Here is a 9,426-nt window from a genome sequence, read left to right as displayed (position 1 = left end):
TATCCCTTCAGGCTGCATATTTACTTATGAAACCACAAATGAGCATTAGCTATGAAAACCAAGACAAATGCTTTCTTGAGGGAATTTAGATCTCTTTCCCCCAAAGGGGAAAATGTCTGGAGAATTTAAAGTTTGGTTCTTGAGATTTAAATCCCCTTTTTTCAGAAAAAAAAAAAGAAAGGGAGAGAGGGGGAAAGAGGGGAAATAGTCAATTGTATTTTATACAGAAATATTTATTTCAGAAAGCACAATCACATATACAAAAATTTAATCCCCAAATACATGGGAGGCATAATTCTCCTCCTCTCCTATATTATCTAAGTATCTGGTAAGGGGAAAGAGATTAGGTTCACAACTTAGCTTAGTTCCCATAGAACACAGTACCAGTTCCAAAGGGAAAAACACTTTTCATTCTGAAGCTCCAGGCATCCTGGCTTCTTAGGCTGTCTGAATGCACCATCCCATTTGCAGTCCTCAAGTTTCCATGGCTTCAATTCTCTCAGTCCTATGAAGATCACCTGTGGCACCTGAAATTGATTTAAACCAAGCAAAACCAGAAACAAACACTATCAGACCGATATCTAGGAGCTAGTGTAGAAGAGAAGAAGCAGGGGAAGAAAAGTCCTTTCCTTCTCATTGGCTCACTTCATGGCATCCATGCTGGGTGTAGTAGGAGTCTCTGAATAGAGTTCAACCGAAACATGGCAAAAAAGATCAATTCAAGTTTGAGAGTTTTAAAAATGAGGGCAGCCAATTAACAGAGATTACTCCTATATATGTAGTAGAAGACTTAGATCTCCATGTTACCCATACTGGGAATGCCCAGAGCAACCTGGGCTATAATATTTTTTAAAAATTTATTGCAGTAAGCAATACCCAATTACATTTCAATCTGGCTTGGGCTTCATTCAGGAGTTTGGGGAGCTCCAGGAGGTCCAGGTAGGCTGAGAGTTTTATATTCCTGCTCTGAACACTTTCAGTATTTTGATAACTACCACCCGGAAATATATAGGGAAATTAAAGAGAAAAAAAATCTCAGAGAAAAGGGGGGGGGAAAGCAAGCAACCAAGAATGCATGATGTCCTTTCACAAAGCTGTTGAAAAGAAGAAAAAGCAGGTCACCTAGGTGGGACAATGGGTCCTAAAGTCAGGAGAATTTGAGTTCAAATCTGGTCTCAGACACTTAACACTTTCTATCTGTGTGACCCTGGGCAAGTCACTTAATCCCAAGTACCTCGGCAAAAAAATTTAATAGAAAAAATTTTAAAGGACAATGGAGTAGTGGACCTTCAAAGTTCCTATCTTGGAAAATTAAATACTTATTGTATTTATATTATTTATTCTCTCCTCCAAGTATTATCACCTTAAATGGAGAGAGATAGGTACCTCTGAATGTTTTCTGTATAGTTGGGCATGTATACCTGAAGATATGCCAGAGAACAGTTTAGCCTAGGAATATAGCCTAGGATCTGACAAGTCTAAGGCTTCTGCACATGTGGGATAGCCCCCATGCTCCTGGGTCTTACATCTCCAGCTGAAAACTTTCTTCTGGGAATCACTAAATGTTGATACTTCATGGACTATTCAGTAGATAGAAGGGAAACCTCTATAACAGAAGAGCACTGCAAAAAAAAAAAAAAAAAAAAAAAAAAAAAAAAAAAGATTAACTGAGAAAGAAATAATTCAGAACAATATAATACAACACTGTAACAAGGGTGCCTTCTATGTACAGACCAAACTATGTAACTTTTGTAAGTTTGGTGTCAACTTATTTGCACGAAAGAGGCTAAAAAAGCCCTTATGGAATTTACAATAAAGTGGATGTCATCAACCAAAACAATGGTTGCACACCAATTTATGAAACTTTAAAATAACTTAAATTTATATAAAACTTTAAGCTTTCCACTTTAGACAAATTATTTCACTTGAACTTCATAACATCTCTGGAAAGTAAAGTTATTATTGGGTATCCCACATGTGCAGAAGCATTGGAAGAGCTCTGGCTTCCTCTGTTTCTCAACACTCATTTATTCTAAGTCAGTCAAATCTCAGGCAAAGAACTAGCAAGAAAGGAGATACTTACAAGCCCTATCTTCGAGGCAAGAGAGATTCATTGCATCTTCTACCTTGGTGCTGGCTGGAGGCTGAAGAAAGCAGAGGCAGAAGCCAAGGACAAAGCTACAAGAGCTCAAGCAGAGAGATAGGTCTCTGGGCTAACCAGGCTAATTTAGAAAGAGAAATAAACGTTTACATTTTTACCAGCTGGCTGCATTTTGGAGTAATTATTGAGTATAACTGAAACTAAGGCTGCCTCCAGAAAACCTCCACAAACTCTGATGGACTTGGCTTTTTTTCAGCAATGAGATGATTCAGGCCAATTGCAAAAGACTTATCATGGAGAGAGCCATCTGCACCTAAAGAGAGAATTACGGGGACTGAATGTGAATCATAACAAAGTATTTTCATCTTTGTATTGTTGTTTGCTTGCTTTTTTTTCCTTCCTCATTTTTTCTTTTATTGATCTGATTTTTCTTATGCAGAATGATAAACGTGGAAATATGTTTAGAAGAATTGCACAAATTTAACATATGATTTATTGCTTATTTTATTGCTTGTTGTATAGGGAAGGAAATAGGGGGAAAGGTGAGAGAAAAATTTGGAACACAAGGTTTTGCAAGAGTGAATGCTTAACACTGTCTTTGTGTGTATTTTGAAAATGAAAAGCTAGTATTAAAAAAGAAAAACAAAAAAAAAATAAAGTATTTAAGACAAGAAAAAAAAAAAGGAGATACTTATTGACTGAAAGTTGGCAAAACAAATTGTAATATATGAATGTAGTGGAAGAATGTTGTACTGTAAGAAATGACATATCCAGAAAAGCTGCATAATCCAGGCACAAGAAGACTTGTATGAGTTGATACAGAGGGAAGTAAACAGAACCAGGAAAATATATATATAATGACTACAACAAAGTAAACTAAAAGAAGAAGGAAGGAAGGAAGGATGGAAAGAAAGAGGGAAGGAAGGAAGGAAAGAAAAAAGGATGGAAAGAAGAAAGGAAGGAGGGAAGAAAGAAGGGAAGGAGTGAAGGAAGGAGAGAAAGAAGGAAAAAAGGAAGGAGGAAAAGAAGGAAAAAAGGAAGGAGGAAAGGAAAGAACGAAGGAAGCAAGAGGGAAGGAAGGAGGGAAGGAGGAAAAGAAGAAAGGAATGAAGGGGGAAGGAGGGAAAGAAGGAAAGAAGGAGGGAAGGAAGGAACTGAATGGTAAAATTATAATGATCTAGCTTGGCCCTGAGAAAAGTTAAGCAAATGTATGTATCTTCCTGACCTCTGCAATTCATCTTCTCTATATCTTGGTGGCATATGATTGTTTTCATGTTCTCTTCCCCATTAAATTATGAGCTTCTTGAGAGTCTTTTCCTTTTTTGTATCCCCAGTGTTTAGCACAGTGCATGGCAAATAGTAGGTTTTAATAAAAGGGAATTGACTGTTATTTTTCCACTATTCTTACATCTCTCCACACCCTGACATGTAGTCTTTGATCAAGTGACACTGATTTTCTGGCTGACCAACAAGACACTCCAGTTCTCTTCTCTGGACATTTTCTTTGTTTGCCTTCTATGCCTTTTCTGCTACAGCTACTGACTTTTCTGTCATCTTTAAAATATCAACTAAAATCCCACTTTCTATAGGAAGCTTTCTTTAATCCTTATTTCCAATGTCTCCTCTCTCTTAAATAACCTCCTATTTATTCTGAATATAATTTACCTTGTATATATTTGAGTGTATGTCTCTTTTTGTATCCTAATATTTAGTTCATAGGAGTTTAATAAATGATTATTGATTGTTTTTGTTGTTGCTGTTTTGTGTGTGTACATGGGTCTGTGTGTGTGTGTGTGTGTGTGTGAAAGAGAGAGAGACAGAGACAGAGACAGAGAGACAGAGATCTTTTGATGTAGCGAACTTGAGATGAGAATATTTCTTCTGCCAATACAAATGGACAGTTCTTCAGGAATTCATACTCCTACAGACTTGCTTATGTAGCTGAGAGATGGTGACTTACTCTTGTTTATATAGTCAGTATATCTCAGAGGTGAGACTAGGTTATCCTGGTTCTAAGTTTTCCCTCTAGTCATGATGTGAATAGCTTGTATATACTCATTTTATAAATGAATAAATTGGAGCTCAGAGAGATCTGATGCCTTGTCCATGGTCACATAGCCAGTAATTATCAGAAGCCAGATTTTATAGATTTTGAACTGGAAGAAGAAACTATAGAGGTCACAAAGTCCAATTCCTTCTTTTTTAAAAACAAATGAGATATATGAAGCCCAATTAGGGTAAGTAGCAAGCCCAAGGTCATGGAAAAATTAAAAGCTTGAGGTAGGGGTATTCCTGATAGGGGAACATCAAGCCTTCTCTATATATTTTGCTACCCTACTTCTGTGAGAATCAGATCAATGGAGGGGACAAGAAAAAGAACTCTGTCCCTTCATTCACCCTTCCTAGAATAGCAAAATAGCATTAAGTGCCCAAATAAAATCTTACAATGCAATACGCAGGGAATAATACAGTTCATACAATGACAAGTTCTGAAATAGATTATCTTTCACTCCCTTCTTTTAAGATCATTATCTTGACTCCCACCAGCTTTAGATAAAGACCCATTTCATAGAAGAGTCAGGACCACTCAGCCAATGAGAATAGGTAAGCTCTCAAGGGACAATATTATACTGACAGCCCAAAAGTAAGTTCAGTTGTCACTTCCTCTGCTCTTCTGAAACATAATTGAGAGAATTATTCTTGAAGCATCATTGAGATAGCATTTTTATACTCACATGTTTGACATGGAAGACTCAAAATTACTGCAATTTGACTTCCCCTGTTTCTTTCAAAGAGTAGAGGAAAATAAAGTGATTTGTACTAGATCCTGGCAGGGGTGAGTTATTTGTCAAGACTAGATAAGTCAAATGTTTTTTAGAGAAACCAAGAAATATCTAGGTAGTACCCTATGGAATGGCTGATGGTTTCCATAGTATTTGCTTACCCTAAACATTCTTACAAGAATTTTCCTTTGTATGCGGAGATAGAAATACCAAGATCTTTGTTTCTTTTTTCAGTCTTCAACAAAGCATCTCACCGCTTAGGCTGCTTGGCATTTTTTACCTTATTACTTTTTAGGAAAACAATGGTAAATTTGGTCAAGTGACCTCTTTCATTTGGAAGGGTATTTTAATCCAAGCCTACATCAGTGAAATATATGTGATGGCCCTTCCCAACTGCCTGAACTCAAATACACAAATAGGATGGCATGTTGCTGCTTTGTTTTGAAAAGAAAAATAAGATGCTTGTGAACACATTAAAAATTCAAATACAGTTTAGGCAAATGAGGGTACTGTGTCCTTTCTCTGCTGAATTCATTGAGGTCTTTAATCATGGAGAATTGGCCAAGCCTGTCTAAGAAAATAGTAACTAGAATAGAAATTGCCTTCACTACACTCCCTAAATGTAATCCTTTGGCACCAGCACATTGATGTTCCCTATTTTCCAATAGAAACTGTGAGTATGCCCTTCATTTCAAATTGCCTATTCATCTTCAGTGTGACAACAGCTAAAATGGGCTTCTGGAATAGACTGCTCTTATAAGTAGAGACCTAAACACTTGGGGTAAACTCTCTTCTCCCCTTTTAAGAGACACCAATAGAATCAATCTAAGAAAAACAATATTCTGAAAGGCTACTATATAGTTGACTGAAAACTCAGCAGAGTGTATTGAGTATTTTATATTGGGAACTCTGAATTACATATTTTCTTCACTATATAAACAGCCACCATTATATTTAGGATGATATAGTTGAATAATAATTTGGGGCTGCTGGCACTTTAAGAGTCATTTCCTGTCTCTTAGAAAATTTGTCACAGCAGCATTTGTGATAGATTAAATAACTGTTTCTCAGAAAAAAACTTAGTGATGTAATCCTGCCAGATGCTCTCTCAAGATAGGAAAAGCTCAGGTACAATTGGGCAGAGATTCTTAAACTTTTTCCATTCACAATCCTTTTTTGACTAAGAAATTTTTATCTGACTCTGGCTATATAAAATAGAGGTACAAATCAAACATTTACTGAGCATAAAACATAATTTTGCAATCCCCATATTCAGTTATGAGACCACCCAGTTGGGATCACAAACCACAGTTTAAGAAACTGGGATTTCTTAACTCTTATGCATCTTTCTTATGTGACATTGCCTAGTTCACTGTTCTCTAATCCTCCTTGCAACTGTTTTCATAAAAATCAAGAAAGAAAAAGTTTATTTATGAATGAAGGGAAACAAATTAACTCCCATGGGTGCATTCATGGAAAATACCCACCAATCAACAATTCTTTCCCCCCAGGACCTGGGTAGCCTCAGTTACTTAGAATGATATGGTAGATAGAACTTCCAGGAGGTATCATTTATGATGATTCTTCTACTTGGGGGGCCTACTGTAGCTTGGAGCAGAATCCCATTTTGGGTTGCACTGCCTCCCCATCCTCAACTCTGCATCTCTGAGTTCTGCTGAGAACTCCCATCTGGTGCTGATGACAATGCTCCCAGTTGTCACTCTTCTTGTTATTCTCAGCAGCTAGCTATAGTAGCATCAATAGGCCTATGTGTTACCTGCATTTCATCATTTTCATTAATTATGACAGGATACTTGGTTCTCCCTACCACATACCCTGTGATGTCAGACCAAGTTGTCTCTACTCCAAAACAGTTCTTTTGAAGTTTAACCTCACTTGAAAGTTCATCCAGTATTTTTCATTACTGCCCTTCTTTCCCCTCAAATAGTGTTTCTCCCTATTCTAACTTTAGACACGGAACCCCCCCCCCCAAATTCCTCCTTTCTATAGATATGTGAGCTGTATCTTTCCCATTTCACATGGGTCTTAGATCTAGATTCTAAAAGACAAAACACTCTCCCATCTCCTGTTATATCTTAAGCTTTGCTATCTTCTGGGATGGTCCACCTATAGTGAGCAGAGTAATAGTAAGATTATTCAATTTACCCAGGGCAATTTTTTGCTATTTCTTGAAGAAATTTAGGGACCCAATACTCCTCAGTCTTAGGTATATTTAAAAAAGGAAGAGAAGAGACACCATCTTGAATTCTCTTTGCCTCCTATACATATCTGGAGTAAGTCTTAGGTATATAATTAGGTATATAATCTATATACTCAGTATATAATCTCTAGCCCAGCTTCTTAAATTGTGGGTCATGCTCTCATAAGGGGTCTAGTAACTGAATGTGGGGTTGTGAAATTGTTTTATTTTCAGTATATGTTTGATTTGTATACCTATGTTATAAGTATATAACATAGTATATAACATAGGTATACAAATCAAATTTCTCAGTTAAAAAGGGTTGGTCCCAAGTGGATTAAGAAACTGGTCTATAATATCTTCATAACCCCTATATTATATATAAAAATACACTTGTGGCATGTCTTTGATGAGAATTCAAATTTTTTGAAATTAGTTTCACTAATAATTTGATTGATAATTTTAAAATTATTTTAATTGATAGGTTTTTTTGTCATTTTTGTTCTTATCAGAATTTGTTGTCATTTGTGTAATTGGTAGCCTTGATAATACTTTGTTCAAGTATTTAGGGAGCACCTTTGGGGAGGTGCTTTTTTGGGGGAGTACCAGTACCAGTACCATAATTGTTTAATGGTAGTCTTGGTCTGAATCTGTGATTTCATTGATGGAAGTAACACTCAGAGAAGAAACTCCCTCTACCAAATTAAGTCAGCAACTAGTTTTAGAGATTTGGGTGGGGCAGTGAGGAGTTAATAGACTTACCCAGAGTCAAATAGTCAGGGATAGGACATGGACTCAGGTCATCTTACCTGTGAGGCCACTTCTCTATCTCTATGACATACCTGATTCCTTCTTCCTCCTCCAACATTTACTTCAAAAAATAGTATAATAAAGTTTTCTTACTTTACTGTCCATACTACAAGTCAAAAGATTTGACATCTAAGTATAGGCTCTGTTCCTTGTGAGTTGGACAGTTATTATCATTTCTTTGGACCTCAGTTTCCTCTTCTTTAAAATGAAGAAGACAGATTACATCAGAGATGTCATGGATCTTTTTGGTAGTCTGGTGAAGACTTAAAATAATGTTTTAATTTTAACTAAAACAAGTAAAAAAAGTAAAAAATAATTAAAATAATGTTTTAAATTCACAAAATAAAACACACAAGATTATAAAAGTAATCAATTATATTAAAAAAGTAATCAAAATTAAAATAGTTCATAGACCCCAGGTTAAGAACCCTTGGACAAAGGGTTCCCTAAGATTCTTTCTACCTATAATGGTCTACTATCTTTTTTTTCCTTATCTCCTCAATTTGATTCAATAAGCATTTTTTAGTGCCTACTGTATGCATTATACTTAGCTGGTTACTTGAGGAAATTCAAGCTTGAGTAAGACTTTGTGGAGTTACCTCTTTGCCTTTGTTCTGGTTGTTCCTTGTATCTCACATGGATTCACTACCCACTTTTGCTCCTTAGAATCAATCCTTAGCTTTCTTCTAATCTCAGTTCATTGAATAGAAAATCTTTTCTGATTTTCCCAGGGTAAATTCTCTCTACTGCCTCAAATTATCTTGCTTTTTTTTTCTGTTTATTTATTTTATCACTCCTAAAAAATGTAAGTGCATGGACTGTTCCAGTTTTGTATCATTATGCCATAGTACATAGTACATAGTACAGTGGCTTGCAATAACTCAATGATTAAGTTTATTAAATGTCAACAATTTGATAAACATTTATTAATGCTTATCACAATAAACATGCTTTAATGTTTATTAAATTGTTGACATTTAATCATTTAATATTATAAATTAATTAACCATTAATCATGAATAAATTATAATTTAATATCATATCATATACTTGTAATTAGCATTTTTATTGTTGTTGTTCAGTCATTTCAGTTTTGTTCAACTCTTTGGGACTCCATTTGAGGTTTTCTTGGCAAAGATATTGGAGTGGTTTGCTGTTTTCTTCTTCACCTCATTTTTCAGATGAGGAAACTGAAGCAAATAGGGCTAAGAGACTTGTCCAGAGTCACAGAACTAGGAAGTATTTGAGAACAAATTTGAATTGATGAAAATGAGTCTTCTCCACTGTTCCCCACTGGTAGATGTTTTGTGGAAAAGGGGAAATTATTTAGGTTCATCTTCCAGCCAGTGGCATCCTCTCCAAGAATGCTATAATACTTGCTGGAGCCTCCTTCTAAACTTCAGGTATTGATTGAGAATTCAGGAAAACTGAATTTCATAGACTCACAAAGTTACTTCCAAGTCTGAACACATCCATCTCAAGATCAATATCCATATACCTACTATCCTTTCTTAGCCTCAAAAACTTTTTTT

At 35.8% G+C, this 9,426-nt stretch overlaps 1 long non-coding RNA gene across 1 annotated transcript; it reads right to left on the bottom strand.

The window, feature by feature from the left end:
• Positions 1-228: 228 nt before the first annotated feature.
• On the bottom strand, positions 229-2,122 carry LOC116423081. The gene is made up of 3 exons (XR_004233560.1): positions 2,084-2,122; positions 1,527-1,622; positions 229-527 (listed from the first exon to the last, which is right to left on the bottom strand). It is a non-coding gene; the product is annotated as an uncharacterized LOC116423081 (long non-coding RNA).
• Positions 2,123-9,426: the final 7,304 nt, after the last annotated feature.

This window comes from Sarcophilus harrisii, chromosome 3, assembly GCF_902635505.1.
Source record: "Sarcophilus harrisii chromosome 3, mSarHar1.11, whole genome shotgun sequence".
Taxonomy (NCBI): domain Eukaryota; kingdom Metazoa; phylum Chordata; class Mammalia; order Dasyuromorphia; family Dasyuridae; genus Sarcophilus; species Sarcophilus harrisii.
This window is presented reverse-complemented; position numbering and strand designations above follow the sequence as displayed.